The 17,075-nt window shown below is 39.9% G+C and overlaps 1 protein-coding gene and 1 non-coding gene across 4 annotated transcripts in view; both read left to right on the forward strand.

Moving 5' to 3' along the window:
- Positions 1 to 17,075, forward strand: part of CPQ (carboxypeptidase Q) — a 409,933-nt gene that overhangs the window by 107,333 nt on the left and 285,525 nt on the right. The gene's annotated exons all lie outside the window — the stretch shown is intronic.
- On the forward strand, positions 4,767 to 4,897 carry LOC129495824 (small nucleolar RNA SNORA63). The gene has a single exon (XR_008661621.1). It is a non-coding gene; the product is annotated as a small nucleolar RNA SNORA63 (small nucleolar RNA).

The following is a 17,075-nucleotide window of genomic DNA, read 5'->3' on the forward strand; positions in this document are numbered from 1 at the left end:
GGATGGCTCAGCAGTTTAGCGCTGCCTTCAGCCCAGGGCGTGATCCTGGAGACCCGGGATCGAGTCCCGCATCGGGCTCCCTGCCTGGAGCCTGCTTCTCTCTCCTCCTGTGTCTCTTCCTCTCTCTCTCTCTATGTCTCTCATGAATAAATAAATAAATAAAATCTTTAACAAAAGTAAAATACAACGGAATATTATTCAGTCATAAGAAGGAACAAAGTTCTATTTAATGCTACAACATGAATGAACCTTGAAAACACTATGCTAAGTGAAATGAGCCAGATACAGTAGGACACATATTGTATGATTCCATTTATATTAGGTACCTAGAATAGGCAAATTCTTAGTGACAGAAAATAGATGAGAGGTTATAGGTCTATAGAGATAGGGGAACAGGAGTTATAGCTTAATAGTTACAGAGTTTCCATTTAGGGTGATAAAGCTTGGCAATATGTAGTGGTGATGGTTGCACACCTGAAAATAATTAATGTCACAGAATTACACAGTTAAAATGGCAATTTTTAAAATATATTTTTTATTTTTATATATTACTAAAATTAATAATAATAATATATAGCAAAAACCACTGAATTTTATACTTTAAGTGCATTGTATGGTATATGGCTTATATCTCAATAAAGCTGTTGGAAACACTGGTTGGCTATACTTCAAAAAAAAATAAAAAATAATAAAATAATAAAATAAAATGGATGAGTAGAGTTACATGTATCAGCCTGAATTACTTTAACAAACAACACTGAATTTAGAAAAGTGAGTTGAGGAAAGATAGGTACTCATACAATTTATATGAAGTCAAAGAACACACAAGTAATGCCATGTTCATACATCTGTATGCACTGAAGGTACAAGCATGCAAAGTCTGAACCCCAGGTAATAAGTGTTATCTCTTGAGAGAAGGAGCCTGGGATGGGGAAGAAAAGGCATAGCACTAGGGATGTTTATCTAAAGAAAATAAGAACTGAAGCAAAGATGACAAAACATTAAGATGTCAGGAGGGTGAAGTATGTCTGTATTATCTTTTTTATTTCTTATATAATTAAAATTACATAATTAATGATTACATATTCATGATTTATTAAAATGGGGAGAAGAGGGCAAAGGGAGTTAATATATGACCACAATGAAGAGAAAGCTTAGCAATGCAAGGAAAGTAAGTATTTATTGTAGCGCTGATGCCTGGTCCTGGGAAAACCATGCTAAATGCTTGCCGTGGGTCCTTCCCATGGTGGTCTGTGGTAGAGACCTTCCTTTCCTACCTGCACAGTTAATGCTCTTTGCTCTTCTTTTTTTAAAGAAGATGGTATTTATTTATTTGAGAGAAAGTGAGGGAGCCCTAGCAGGGGAGAGGGAGAAGCAGACTCCGCGCTAAGTAGGGAGCTCGATGTGGGACTCGATCCCAGGACCCTGAGCAGGATCATGGCCTGGGCCCAAGGCAGACACGTCACTGACAGAGCCACCCAGACGCCTCTTTTTGCTCTTTTCACCAACTATGTGTATCTTGGAGATCACTTATCCAATAGCTTCTGGCAATTTTGTCTCAAGAAACCTCTGCCTTATGAAGATAAGCACAACCGTAGCTTCTTCAACACTCAATTTTGGAATCACTGATCCCAGATACATGGGATGAGCGTTAGATACTAACTTGTAAAGACAGATTGTGTTCAGACCCAGATCAACCTTGGAAACACAGTGTGTTTATATTCAGATTTGAAAAGCTCTTTTCCCATTTCAGGTTGTCAAACAGTTGAATATATTAATCTTGGGACCAGGGACAATGTCAGAGTGAACGTCTGTGAGCGATTCTCACCCTTAAAAGAAAAATGCACTTTTCATGTCCTTGGGCAAAGCAGGGATTCGGTGCTGTTGCTACTTTTACAAGCCACTCTGTGGAGACCGTGACTGCATCTTGGGGTTGCTGTTGAATCCAGATAATGTTAATTTTGTCCTCATTTGTATGCTATTCAGTTTTATCAAACCAAACATTTGTTAGTGATTTTTAGGAAGGCTGGTAAGATTGTGACTATTATTTATGAAAATGGGGGAAAGCTCCTTTTAAATTACCTGAATATTTCTTTGAGCCAACGAAAGAAAAATAAAATTCATGAAGCAGTGAAGGGGGCCTTGATGGTTGAGCTACAGTCACCAGGTGTCTGGCCTGGCTCTGACAGAGGTTGTTGTGGGATCACAATGAGCCTGGATACACGGAGCATGGAAAGTCCCTGATCCCTGTCATTACAGAGTTTGGCTTATAGCCCACTCCCCTCAAAGATGGACGCTTCTGGCATTTCTGCTGTTGTTTTCTATTCTTGTTCCTCCACTGGGAGAGAAATCCAATGGATTTTTGCTAGTATTTTCTAGAGCTGAATTTGGGAACATCACAGGACAAATTCCTCATGCAGGGTCTATGGGAAGAAAGGAACCTTCTTTATCAATCCAATTAGTAGTTCAAATATCCCCTATACCCACCTGTGTTCTCCTTCGTGGTGCTCATTAGACCTGGAAAGGACAGGAGTTTAGAAGTGCTAGGTGGGAGTCCTTTGTCCGTAAGCTTCTCCAGGGCCTCATGGTGGAGTTCACACAATGGTGTTAATGATGCCAAATTCATGAATTGGGCGGGACAGTTGAGAAGGGCTTTGGGTTGTGTGACCAAAAGAATCTTTAACGAGAATGAACAATTATTGCCCCACAGTTTCAATTTGTTTAGAAAGCAATTTCCTATCAAGTCAAATAAAGTCAAATACATACCTACTATAAACCCCAGCAATTCCACTCCTAGATATTTACCCAAGAGAAATGAAAACATATGCCACCCAAAGGCTTGTATGTGAATATTCACGGTAGTTTTATTCATAATAGCTAATAATCAGCAGCAGCCCACGTGCACGTGTCCATCACCTGGTGGGCAGGTGAGCACAACATGGTGCATCCATTACTGTGCATAGACACTTCGTGGCACATCCATGCAGAGGATCCTATTTAGCAATACAAAGGAATGGAGGATGGATGGACAGCGCAACATGGATGACTCTTCAAAGCATTCTTTTTTTAGATTTTATTTATTTATTCATGAGAGACACAGAGAGAGGCAGAGACACAGGCTGAGGGGGAAGCAGGCTCCCTGCAGGGCGCCCAGTGCAGGAATCGATCCTGAGACCCCGGTGTCATGACCTGAGCTGAGGCCAGATGCTCAACCACTGAGCCACCCAGGGGCCCCTCCAGAGCATTCTTCTGAGTGAAAGAAGATAGACAAAAACCATTGCATACCATATGATTCCATTTATATGAAGTTCTATAAAAAAGCAAAAGTTTAGTGACAGAAAGATTACTGGTGGCCAGGGCTCAGGGATGGGAGAAGGGATTGACTGCAAGAAGCCGGAGGGAACTTTCTCAAGTGATGGAAATTTCCTATAGCCTGATTGCAGTGGTGGTTACATGACTAAATATATTTGTCAAAACTCATAGAATTATATAGTGACAATAGGTTAATTTTACTGTAAGTAAATTGTGCTTCAGTATAAAGCTGATTTAAAAAATCGAAGTAGGTAAAAATCGTTGGTTTGTGAAAATGTAGAAGATGTAATGTTGAAAGAGAAAAGAGCAATCTTCTATTACAAATCAACATAGATCCCCTTTACAGTTTATATATTTTAGTTCTAGCTTTTGAGTAATGAATTTTTCAGCCTCACCTTTTGCAGTGAGTGAACCTTAGTCCCCGGTAACTCACACTTGCTAAGAAGTCCTCCTTACAAACATCGTGTGGTTTCTCTCTTTGCTGCTGCTCATTTATGCTGAACGCCTACCTGGAACAGTGTCCTCCCTGGCTCCCCCCCACCCCCCACCGGTACTCCCACCTTCTCTCTCCCCCACCTAACTCCCACCCACCCTGGGAGATCCAGTTTGGAATTCACGTTCTTTAGGAGGCTCTCCTTGCTTTCTCCTCGCTCCTGCACATTAGGACATCTCTGGGCAGCCCCGTCTGTATTTACCAGGTTATGCCACAATTAGCTCTTTATGAGTTCGTCTTACCATCTTTTAGAGATAAGGCACCGTATCCTACACACTTTCTATCCCAAGTGCCCACTCCATTGCTGATGGTCAGTGAGTGCTGAGAATGAGTGAATGGGAGCGCCTCATGGAACCGTGGCGAGGCAGAGTGAGATATTGGGGAGCACAGAAAGAAGAGAAACTAGTAGGGTCCCAACCTCTCAGTGGTTGGAGTGACTTTGGACAAGTGGTTGAATGTGTTGGCCTTAGTTTTCCTGGGTAGACAGTGAGGGATATAGTCTTGTGCACTGGGTGGGCTTGCTGGGAGACCTGAGTGAGAGGATGTATATGGAAGTGCTCTAAGAGTAACACACTTTGCACACGTGTATCATCGGAGGAGTGTCATTTCTCGGTCCAGGGTGTAGCGATGCAGACCAAGCCAAACAGGTAGAGTCTGTTCACCTTCACCTGTTGACTGCTGAGCCTCAGTATTACAGTAGAAGGTTTACCTGACTCCCTGGGCATCTAGTTAGGACCTCCTGTTTGTGAGAGGCGGCCATAGACTCCTCAGATCCATTCACTCCGGTGTTAATTTTGCGCCGAAGCAACTGCCAACCAGTCTGTAAAATTTTTGAAGATGTGGCTCCCGTCTTATTTCTCTTTGGGTCCTTTGAGTGCTCGATAGAAAGCATTGCACCCAGAAATGTTAAAATGACAAATGAAATTGAGCTTAACCCACAAGTAAAGGGGAATGTTACTCAGTTTGGATTTAGACTACAACATAGCTGTTAAGTGCTGTATTGTCATTCCCTCTGCTCAAAATAAAGTTGTTTCTTGACTGTATCTGTCTGCTATTCCTCTGTAGCAGCCAGGGACGCTTGGCCTCATACATGTCGGTAATAATAATAATAATAATAATAATAATAATAAAAATGATAATAATAGAAATGTTATCCAGTTTTTTAAAGAAGGCTACATTTCATTTTTTTAAAGAAGGTTATCTTTCAAAATAAAATTGTAATTGAATCTCATTTTGAGAGTCTGCTCAAATAATTTATCACTGAAACTTTCCAAGTTTAAGCTAATAAGATGTTCCAGATCTTTGAGGGACTTTGAGTATCTTTGGAACTCTTTATGACTAAAGAATTTCACTGTATCTAAGATCAATTTTCCACAAATCTTAAAATTTGAACTATAGCTTATTATCAGTATGGTATTCTTTATAGCATTTTATAGACATTTTTATTTTAAAAAGTAATATTTTACCTTGATTATAGAAATAAGGGGACCGTGTCTTACTTTTAGGTAACAGAAAAAGCACTAGGCCCTTGATTCACTGTAACTGGCTAGATTTATCATTATTTTTAATTTTTACTAAACTTATTAATTTTTCTTAAAACAAAATGGGATAAAATCTAATTAGGTGTATAAATTTTGAGGTGCATTAAGAATTCATCAAAATAATATTATGGTTAATATGACTGTTTTCAGACACAGAATAAAAAGTAAATGAAATTGACAAGAAAATGTTAGATACTGAAATATTTTACTGGTATGTTACACAAATATTTAAATTTATGAGATATAATTATAATAGAAAGCAAAAAGTCTATATTGTAGTCATTATTAATAACTGTGTTTCTACTCCAAGGTGATTTAAACCTATGTTCTAATTTTGGTAAGCAATTTAAAATCATTTGCTGCCTTGTTGATTTAACCTTTCAAATATGTCAAGGGCCACTAACTTCTTGCAACATTTATAGATATTTATCCAAATGTGTTTTTGGTTAGGATGTGAAAATATTTGGGGAATAAATCCAATACTTGTGCTTATTTACTTTACATAAATCGCATTTCCCCATGAGTGATGGTGTAAATGGGAGTAGGTAGAAAGAAAGAGGAACTTGAATATAAGCCAAATGTTTGTTTATGGGATTTATTTAGAAATCCGTTAGTGACTGTGATAGTTGGAAGATTAACCCAACAACTCCTTTTCTTTGTGGATTTTTATTTTCATTTACCGTTATATAGTCTTATGCGGCAATTCTCTTTGGAGTACCCAAAGAGAGATATTATATTTTTACCAAATGGATTCTTTTCAATATTCTACTATAGCAGTATTTGCATTTAAGAACACTACTTTATTTCAGTATAGATTTTTTTTTTTACACAGGTATTTTTCTGTTTACACTCTACCCTCATCCCATTAAAGAAAAAAAAAAGCATCATAACCTCTCAGACTTTCATATGCTTTCAAGATGGTTTGGCATCTTTACTGGGTTATATGCCTTAGCAAAAATATTCCCCAGCCATTCATCTTTAATTACATTTAAATTTACATTAAAATTTAAAAGAATTAAAAGCACTTTAAAAAGCGGCATGTCTATTCACTAAACAGCATGTATTAATTTATAACTGTTTATTGAAATAAATGTGGTTAGTCTATGTCTCTTGCCTCATGCATAATAAAGAACTTCTCTTTTTGAAAGTAATTGCTGTAAAATATTGCTTGAGGGGTTGAAATGCTAGTGTGTTTGGGAGGTAGTCTCATTGCTCTTGGGCAGACTGTTCTGAACGTCTCAGGTGCAGCCATGAAACTGGGTCAGGGGGGTTGAGGTCAGGCAATGACAGGTGGTTAGGAGGGCTCCTTAGATAATGAAGTCCTTGAAAGCAGGAATGGGGTCTTGATCTTTTGTAAAATCCTAAGGGCCTGGGGCAGGTCCCTTCACAGGGGAGGAAAGGACAGCGCTGCGGCCAGAACAGCCAAGACAACAAACAGATCCGAGCTTGATCTTAGAAAATACTGAGTCCCTCTCAAGGTTTTCTTCTAAAGCTGAGCTGGTATCTGCTACTTCTTCTCTTCATAAAAAAAACGACATATTCATCTTAAAGAAAGCAAAACTGTTTATCATTAAGCCTGACAGTGATTTGGGCCCTCATTCAAGCGGAAGAGTTCTTCCTATGATTTCGGTCCTGTGGGGTGAGGTCAGAAGGAGGTGGTTATAACACAAGTTGTGATTCCGTCTTGTCCTTCTCCTACTCGTAAACCTCCACTGTTCCCCTCCTTTCCCACAGTGACAATAGGAGAAAGTCCAGATACTTCAGTGTAGATGGCAGGTGGAGGGCTTCTAGAATTTGGCTCCAAACTACCCATAACTTTTACCATCTTCCAACATGAACCTCAGTGCGGCTCAGCCATTCTCCTATTTGATCAAGAGATATTCTAGGCACTTCTGATGGAAAAGGAGAGAAAAAAACTAAGACCAGAAGTGGGTGAGGCCTGGGGATGGCTGGCAGAGATGAGCATCCAAGCATCCAGGGGGACGCGGAGAGCAGTGGTGCTGCCCACACTGACAAGCTCTCCACGGTGCCTTTCCAAGGTAAAGGAACAACTGTGCGTGTCTAGGTGACTCTGTTCCGACCATGTGTTATTTCTTGATCCCGGTCTGTCGTTTTACTTACAGATCAGGACATATTCTGGGAGTTGACGGATTAGATTCTGGAAGAAGGAATCCAACCCAAAAGACAAGTAGGAATTAGGTGAGAAACTCAGGATGCCAGACTGTCACTCTGGTGTTCAGGGCTGGACTTGAGTCCTTGAGGAAATTACCAAGAAAAACAGGACCTGGGGGTATGTGGTCAGACTGGTGTCAGGAGGTGAGGGATGGAGGAGGGGCGGTTAGGAAGATGGTGGCTCACGCCGGCACCCAGGACTGTTGTCACCCCTGGCATCCAGGTGGCAGATCAACGCATCGTACCATTCCACCCTATAGGTGAGCGGCTTTTGATTCTGGCAGCTGGACCGGGCAGGTTCGTTCAGGATTGACATCCTCTTGCTCTAGATCCTACAGGCACTAAAGCAGGCCTCTCTATGATATTCGGGTAGCCATATATTGCATGCAATTAATGATTTCATCGCTTCCAATTAATTTGTTACTTTGGCCTAAAAAAGTGTCTTATATTTATTTTTTGCTCTCTTTAGGTCTCAAACAAGGTATCACACACTTCTTGAAGGAGTAATACATTTTTGGTCGTTATTCTATTTACCACCTAAATCGAGGATGAGACCAGACAATAGACCTAATTTCATTTAAGTTGGCTTTAATTTTTTAATGGACATAAAATCAGTCTGTTGGTTTCCTTAAGCTCTATTCCCCCACCCCACCCCACCCCACCCCCATCAGTGAAATACAAAACTACAGGGACTCTGTATTGCTTAGAATGTGGATGGTGAGTGCTGTGGAGGCAAATATGCGCCTCGTTATTCTGATTATTTTGGAGACAACACATTTTTCACTACAAAGACTAGAAGCTGGAAAGCCAAAGATTTTTCATGCAGAACTGTGAAGGAACTCTGCATGGATGCACGCTCCAAGGGAGCTTTCATTCTAAGTTAAGAAATTTAGGCTACATGGAGGGGAGCAGTCAGTTCGCTTTGTAAAATTAGTTATTAGGGCTATGTAAGGGTTAATGAATGAACTACACTAACCTGAATCTAGATATGTGCGTTTGTATAGATCTTGCTCTCAGCATATACGTTATTTCGGTAAATGATTTTTTTAAAAGATTTATTTATTCATTCATGAGAGACACGGAGTGAGAGAGAAAGAAAGAGAGAGAGAGGCAGAGACACAGGCAGAGGGAGAAGCAGGCTCCCCACAAGGAGCCTGCTGTGGGATTTGATCCTGGATCCCGGGATCATGACCTGAGCTGAAGGCAGGTGCCCAACCGCTGAGCCACCCAGGCTTCCCCCAGTAAATGATTTTTAAATATCATTCTTTCATTCAGTGAATAGATGTATTGAGTACCTGCTTTATGCCAGCGATGTGCACATGCTGTTGGTACAGAAACGAGGACTGTATAGTTGCTGATATCAGGGCTTACAGCCCTCACAGGCATCATAGGATTCACTGCAGGAATACAAAGATGAGTCCTGAAGCAACTGCTGCATGAATTAAAAAAAAAAAAGTATATTTATATAATAGAATATTATTTGGCAATAAAAAGGAATGAAATATTGATGCATGTTAAAATATGAATGAACCTCAAAAACATCAGGATAAGGGGAAAAAGCCAGTCACAAAGGACTGCATTTGGTATGATTCCATTTACATAAAATAGGCAAATCCATAGAAACAGAAAGTAGATTAGTAGATTGGAGGTGGTGGTGGGACATGTGGAATGGGATGTGTCTGCTCATGCTGCGGTGTCTGTCTTGGGGGTGATGGGATGTCCTAAAATTTATTGTAGTGATGGTTGCATACCTCCGTGAATACACTAAAAACTACTGAATGGTACACTTTAAATGGGTGAATTGTATTTTAAGTGAATTTAATCTGAATAAAGCTGGTAACAACTAAAGTCAGGGAAAGAGGGAAGGAGTAAATAATGGAAGGAGAAGATAGATCGTTCATATAACTTGCCCATGAGAGGAAGTAGAGAAAAGGGAGAGTGACAAAGGGATGTGTTTTATTTCTATATTGATTATCTAATTTATACAATAGTTTTAAGTTCATGTTCTCATTTCATCCTCACAACATGGCTGTGAATTTATTATGTAGATAAAGTGCTGGAAGCTTGGAGAGCTTAAGTGACTTGCCAAAGAACATACAGCTTAATAAGAAGCAAAATGGGTAATTAATTAAACTCAATTTTTTTTTTTAGGAAAGCAGAGCACAAGTTGAAAGATTGACTCAGAAAAGAGGGGTGATGCCTACTGAGGTAGGAGAGTAGGAGGAAAGACTACATGAGGATATGGATACTGAGAATTCTCTGATTCCAGAAACTCTCCTCATCCAACTCACATTTTTTGCACGGCTTACTTTTATGCTTTTGTTGGCTAATGTATTAGTATATTAATGTAATTTTTTGCCTAATATATTTGTAGACTAGTTAAATATTTACATATTAAATTCTTCGAGGACAGGGAAATGCCTGTGTCTTTCAGATCCTTTCCAGTACGTGTGGGGCCTTGATTACCCATTTATTTGCCTGTGTTGGGCCACTGTATTCTGAAGAAAATCAGAGCTCATTGGCTACCAACCAGAAGTATGGTGGTCATGGATCTGAGCATGTGTTCTTGTTAGTCTTAATTTTGTAAGAGGGTATCGGTGGTCTCGTCAATGTGGATTGTCCTGCTGCGAATTGACAATATGGAATATGCAGTCACTCTAAGCTTTTGATAGAGCGTCTATCCTTAAACTCTGTTTTTAAATTCTCATCAGATGGTTCTTTTTTTCCCCTCATTGTACACCTCTTTCTATCCACACATCAAATCACTCAGCAAAACCTATTGTTCCTGTTTCTAAAACATATCGCGGATTCATTCATTTTTTTTCTTTTATGAATTAGGCCAGGCCACCATCATCGTTGTCCAGGTCTTTCAACCAGTCTCGCCTCTTCAAGGCTCTCCCTTCTCTATGCTGTGACTGCAAGACCTGTATTCTTTATAGGAACATTCTATCTTATGCCTCTTTGCATGTCCTCCTGCCCAGGAAAATTACCATCCCAAAGAGCTAGCTTTTAATATACATGTAAAAACTCATTTAGCAAATGTCTGAGGGACAACTGTCTGCCACACACACTCTTCCATGGGCCATTGAACAAATTCTAACTTTACCGTGACCCACAGGTCCTGTGTGATATGGTCCTTGCCTTTTTCTCAGACTTTATTGCGTTTTTTTGCCCTTTCTCACTAGACTCCAGACAAATGATCTTCCTTCAGTTCCTTAGAAAAATCGTCCTGCCTTAGGGCTTCTGGTAGGAGTACTCTTGTCATCACTCTTCTTAGTGGGTAGCTGCTCCGCATAATCTTTCAGTTCTCAGTTTAAATATCTCCAAATCCAAAAGAGGGTTCTGTCCCCTTCATGCTTTAGTTGGCTAGGAATGAGGGGAAGAGCAAAATAATAGTAGTAGCTTAAGCAAAATAGAAGTTTCTTTCGCTGTCATATAAAATTCTAGGTAGTTGTGCTTCATGGGTTAGGAACCCAGACTCCTGCCCCAGTGTTCCTTTCCAACTCTACTTCATGGTAAGATGGCATTTTCCATCTGCATTTGAGTGACCAGAAAGGAGTCAAGGGGAAGATAAAGATGTGCCTCCCCCAGTAAGTAACATGGTCATACCTCACTACAGAGAAATTGAAAAGTGAGGTCTCTTGTTTTGTTTTGTTTTGTTTTGTTTAGGTAGTTATGTTTCTATCAGGATTAAAAGGTTCTATTACTGAGGGAGAGAGAAAAAGAGGATATGAGAGAAAGGAACGATGCCTCCATATATTATACTCCTGCTAGAAATGGACTCTTACCCAGTATCATATCACATAGCATTTTCTTTATGATGTGACCCACCAAATAACTTTTTTGTTAGTAATTTTGTGCTTTTCCTGAGCAACTGGTTTGTATTTCTATTTTGTGCCTGATTATGTTTCATTCTTTGCTCTGTTTGCCAGGCAATTTGCAGCTAAATTTATAGTCCTCTCTAGCAACAGCACATACCTTATGACATGTATTTTCTTCTATGATATTAACCACGATATTATTTTATTGCACCTGCATTCTCTACATTCTTCATTTATTTCTACTTTTTCCATTTATTTATTTATTTATTTATTTATTTTTATTTATTTTTAAAGATTTTATTTATTCATGAGAGAGACAGAGAGAGAAGCAGAGACACAGGCAGAGGGAGAAGCAGGCTCCCTGTGGGGGAGCCTGATTCAGGACTTGATCCCAGGATCCCGGAATCACAACCTGAGTCAAAGGCAGACACTCAACCACTGAGCCACCCAGGTGCCCCTCAATGTATTTTTATAGGTCTCAAATGATTTTGGTAATAAAGTTGGAAACAATTAAATTTCAATTATAAATAAATAAATAAATAAATAAATAAATAAATAAATAAAATATCCTGTGTTTAATGAGGATTATGAAAGTACCTATATCATAGAGTAGTTGAAGGAATCAGGAGTTAATGTAAGTAATACATTTAGAGCAGTTTCTTTTTTTTTTTAATTTTTTTTTTAATTTTTTAAATTTATTTATGATAGTCACAGAGAGAGAGAGAGGCAGAGACACAGGCAGAGGGAGAAGCAGGCTCCATACACTGGGAGCCCGATGTGGGATTCGATCCCGGGTCTCCAGGATCACGCCCTGGGCCAAAGGCAGGCGCTAAACTGCTGCGCCACCCAGGGTTCCCTAGAGCAGTTTCTGGTATACAATAAGAACTACATAAATGTTTGCTCAAGTATTCTTATTTTAATTAAATCTTTTCTGAAATGACCACCACGTAAGTCCACTTGAAGAGACAGTCCTAGGAACACTCTCAAAGTAGGTTGAATGAAGAGGGAAAGGATAAGCATATATATAAGGGCCACTCATCAACAGTTGTTCTGTATCTGCAGATTCTAATCTGTGTAGCAGCTAGCAAATGCATTGTGCTGTGTAAGATAATATGCTAAAAACCTTAGAGATGATTTCCAAGACAGTTCATGTCTGGTAGCTTGGCATCTTGTAGACACAAACATATGAATGACTAACTAGACTCATCACCAGGACTGTTGCTCTCTCTGTACCTATATCCAAGTTAGGAATAGAAAGTTTCCATCAGATAGATCTGGGTTTAAATCTTAAATCTGCAACTAACCAAACTCTGTAACCTCAGTCAAATCTCAGGTTTCACCTCCGAAAACAGGAACGACAATACCTACCACACAGGGAGGCAAGGATTGCATGAAACAATGCATGTAGTTAGCACGGTGCCTGGCCAGAGTATGCTATAATAGTTATTCCTGTTATCATCAGTTTCATGCAAATCTTCTGAACTGAAGAATTATTACCTTTCATTTCTTGGAATTATTTTGAGTACAGACAAACTTGATTTTATTTTCTTTAAATATTTGAAAACCCTGTCCTACAATTTGACGAGAAGTCTGCAAATGTTTACATTTTTACTTTTCCATCATGAAGTTGTAGGAAATAGTGGCTTCTCAGATATGGTTCAAGGGTGATCAGTGGTCCACCAGGGTTCTTGGGAACCCTGCAAGCTATGGGTTCCTGTTGCATTAATTTCCCTATTACCATAGCATTTCTGCTTGAGTTTCTGGTATGGATTAATAAACTATCAATGGTGTTAAATGGGTGCCTGTTTTTTATTAATTGGTAGTTCTTCAGAAGCTCATCAGAAACTTCCCATTCATGTTGTTGAATTCAAATGGTTGGGGATGAATGGCCGGAGAGGCTCTTTACTCTGCCAAAGTGGATCATGAAAAATATGGTCTATTCAACACAGCAAACATATGCTGAATTCAGAATGTGGGAACAGCACTGTACTACATATTGTGACAATATCAAGAGCTCGCTCCTGTGTTGGCCATCTGTTGTTTGCTACCCAGAATCCATTTTCCCTCCGTCTGGGAGTAGGTGGCCTTCGCCCACTCCCAGCTGTATGGTTTGGCTGGGATTGGCCCCTTATCCAAGTCTAGAGGTGGGCCATGTTTGGCGTAAGGTGGTCAGCACATCCCATTCCCAAGACCATAGTTTTGAATTCAGAGTGGGCATAAAACACATGGTTTTAAACAGATTTGTTTCCTGAATCTTCTGGAAAAAATGAAGCTTTCTCTTTTTTTTTTTTCCTGTGGGAACTTCTGGAAGAGACATTCCCTCTTTCCTTGGGTGGTATAATAAGGATATGAGGTCTGGGGGAACATGGAACAATGAAGGGGCAAAGCACCACACAGATTTTTTTAAGTTGAAACGGGGCAATAACAGGAGCCAGGAACTATCTAATGCCAGCCCATCTACTCATCACATTTTGTTTTGTTTTGTATTGTTTTGTTTTGTTTTGTTTTGAGTAGGCTCCACCCCTAGCATGGAGCCCAGCACAGGGCTTGAACTCATGAACCTGAGATCAAGACCTGACCTGAGGTCAAGAGCCAGACACTTAGGCGACTGAACCAGCCAGGTGCCCTGCCAACACATTTCCTTAAGCCAGTTGGAAATTTCCTTAAGCCAATTGGGATTTTCTATCACTTGTAAGTGTGAAAATCCAAAAGTCGTTTGATCTCAGCAGTTAGAAAAAAAGATTTATCATAGCTGCAACCAAAGTGTTACAATTATTCTAGAATACTGATTCACATGTGTAAGAAAACTTGATATAGGAAGAAAAAAAGAAAACTTGATACAGGGACTAAAATTATTATGGAAACAGAATTAACCAATGGGGAGTATTCATTGATATGCCTTGAGAGAAGGGATTGTATCTGTCTTATTTACTTTTGAGTCTTCTAGGACCATTCTTAGCACATAAACTCTCAACGTATGTTGATTGAATGTGTGAGCTCAATACTCTGCTGGAGTCTGTGTTTCCCACATAAAGGAGACCTTCCCCACTGGAGCATTCCTGATTACAGGCTTTACCGGCCATAAACTTTATCTCTAACACATTTTTATGTATTTTTAGTCAATAATTTTTTTTTTTTTAGGGTAGCTTAGGTTCACAGTGAAACTGAAGGGAAAGTATAGAGAGTTCTCATATACTTAGTCCCCGCGCACAGGGAAATCTCTCACTCTATCCCATTCCACATGGTACATTTGTTATAATTAATGAACCTACACATTGTCTCTCAAACCCATAATTTACACTGGGGTTCAGTCTTGGTGGTGTACATCCTACGGGTTTTGACCAATGTATGATGATATGTACCTACCATTATAGCATTATACAGGATAGTTTCATTGCCCTAAAAATCCCGCTGTGCTTTACCCATTCATTTCTCTCTCCCTTGCTCCTGTCACCCACTAATCTTTGTACTGTCTTCATAGTTTGCCTTTTCCAGAATGTCATATTGGAATCATGTAGTCTTTTTATATTGATTTCTTTCACTGAAAAATATGCATTTAAGTCTCCTCCTTGTCTTTTCATGGCTTGATAGCCAATTTCTTTTAAATGTTGAATAATATCCCACCGTCTATAAGAACCACAGTTTATTTATCCACTTACCTAGTAAAGGAAATCTTGGTTGCTTCCAAGTTTTGGCAGGTTGAGAATGGAGCTGCTACAAATATCTGTGTGCAGTTTTTGGATGTAAGTTTTCAAATCTTGTGGGTAAATAACCAATGGGTACAGTTGCTAGATCATATGGTAGGAGTTATAGTTAGTTTTGTAAGAACCTTCTGAAGTGGCTGCACCATTTTGCATCTCTACCAGCAGCGAATGAGAATTCCTCCCGCTCCTTATCCTCGCCAACATTCGGTGTTGTCGGTGTTTTGGTTTTTTGCCATTCTAATAGGGGCGTCAAGTCATCTCACTGTTTAATATGCAATTCCTTGATGATACATGATGTTGAACAAAGTAAATGTGGTTAATACTCTTGTGCTTAAGTCTCTCTTGCTTAAACTGTGCGGTGATGGCTTTGAATTGTAATTGTAATGGGATCAACATTGACAGTTGGATTTGTGTCCTTCCAGCCAATGGACTTTAATAAATAGCATCAGGAGATTTTTTCGTGTAAAATGGTTCTGATATTTCCATCATGTCTTTAGAATCTCCTAGTGGCAAATTGCTATGTCAAACTGAACTATGAAAGTGAGCCAGGTTTCTTCCTATTGAGGACAAAAATTCCGTTTTGTTATGGTATTTTCCCTCCAAGTTTTGCTTCTCTAAGAACAGCATCGGAAGTTAACATTTCAAAACATAGCTAAATGGAAAAGCCCGTTTTGGAATGCCAAGCTGTCATAGAGTTATTTTTTTCTCTCTGATATAACACTATAATAACATTATTTTGTACCTGATACAAACATAAGCACACCACTTCCTATCATTTTTGCTCTTGGTTTTTGGAGATGGAATTTAGAGGGAAAACACATTCAGATATGAAATCTTGAAATCTATTGAAACTGTATAGAATTATTTAATAGTACAACAGGGCTGCTTGTTTCTTTTAGAAGTGACATCAGGTGGGTTTGCTAACCGAAGCCGCCAAGACTGTATTTTAATGATCTCTAGGGGTTATCTCTTATTTAAAGCTCTTTGTCATTTGGTCTGCCTGTGTTAAATCACCGACACTCGCTAAATTCTTTTTCAGATTTGTTGGTTTTCTACCATTTGCTGTTGATCATTTGATCACTTTGATGTGTGATAGGACGAAGAAAGTACTTATCTCATTTTCACTGCACAGTCTTCCCTAAGGTATTAAATATATTCATTCTATATTTTATCTGTCATCAGCTATAGATTGTGAAATACTCTGATAGAAATTTTAAATTAGGGGCTCCTATTTTAGTCAGCTCTCACTCAGTATTGCAGTGGTAACAAGTAGACCCTGAATTTCTATGGCTTGGAGCCCCTAAGATCAATCGATCTATCTTTCTTTATCTATCTATCTATTTATCTATCTATTTATTTATTTTAGAGGTGGGGCAGGGGGAAGGGAGAGGGAGAGAAAGTGTCAAACAGACTCCACACATAACACAGACCCGGACGCAGGGCTCAACCCCAGGACCCTGAGATCCCGACCTGAGCTGAGACCAAGAGTCAGACTCTTAACCAGCCGAGCCACCCAGGCGCCCCTCTTAAGATTTATTTCTTGTTTGCTTTGCATATAAATATGTAAAGTCGGTAGCATCTTTGCTTCGGTCTGAAATGTGGTTTGCATCCCAGGATCCAGGCTGGGGAAGTCCCGATCTGGGACATGTCCTTGTGGCCGAAGGAAAAGGTCTCTTTAAGCACAAGCCAAGCTGTGCTGGCTCCTGAGCTTCCTGCTCGCTGGGCCCCACGCCCTCGGCCCAGCATCGGTGGCTTCCCAGACACAATGGTGCCCTCCGTACTTGCTGGTCGTATCCATCAGTTTTGTTTTCTTCCTGGTGGTTTCCTTGAAGTGAAGTTTTAAACAAATCAGGTGATTACTGCTTGCATCTACTTGGTGTGCGTCTGGAGCCCTTGCACACCTGCCCGTGTCGTGTTGTGATGCCTCCTGGCACACAGGGCGGCCCCAGCTCTGCTGCCCATCCGTAGTCGCGAGGACCCTGGTGGGGTCGGCCCACTGTGGCTGCCCCTCTGCAGGCTGGGAAGGGGAAGG

This window comes from Nyctereutes procyonoides, unplaced genomic scaffold, assembly GCF_905146905.1.
Source record: "Nyctereutes procyonoides isolate TBG_1078 unplaced genomic scaffold, NYPRO_anot_genome, whole genome shotgun sequence".
In the NCBI taxonomy this organism is placed as follows: domain Eukaryota; kingdom Metazoa; phylum Chordata; class Mammalia; order Carnivora; family Canidae; genus Nyctereutes; species Nyctereutes procyonoides.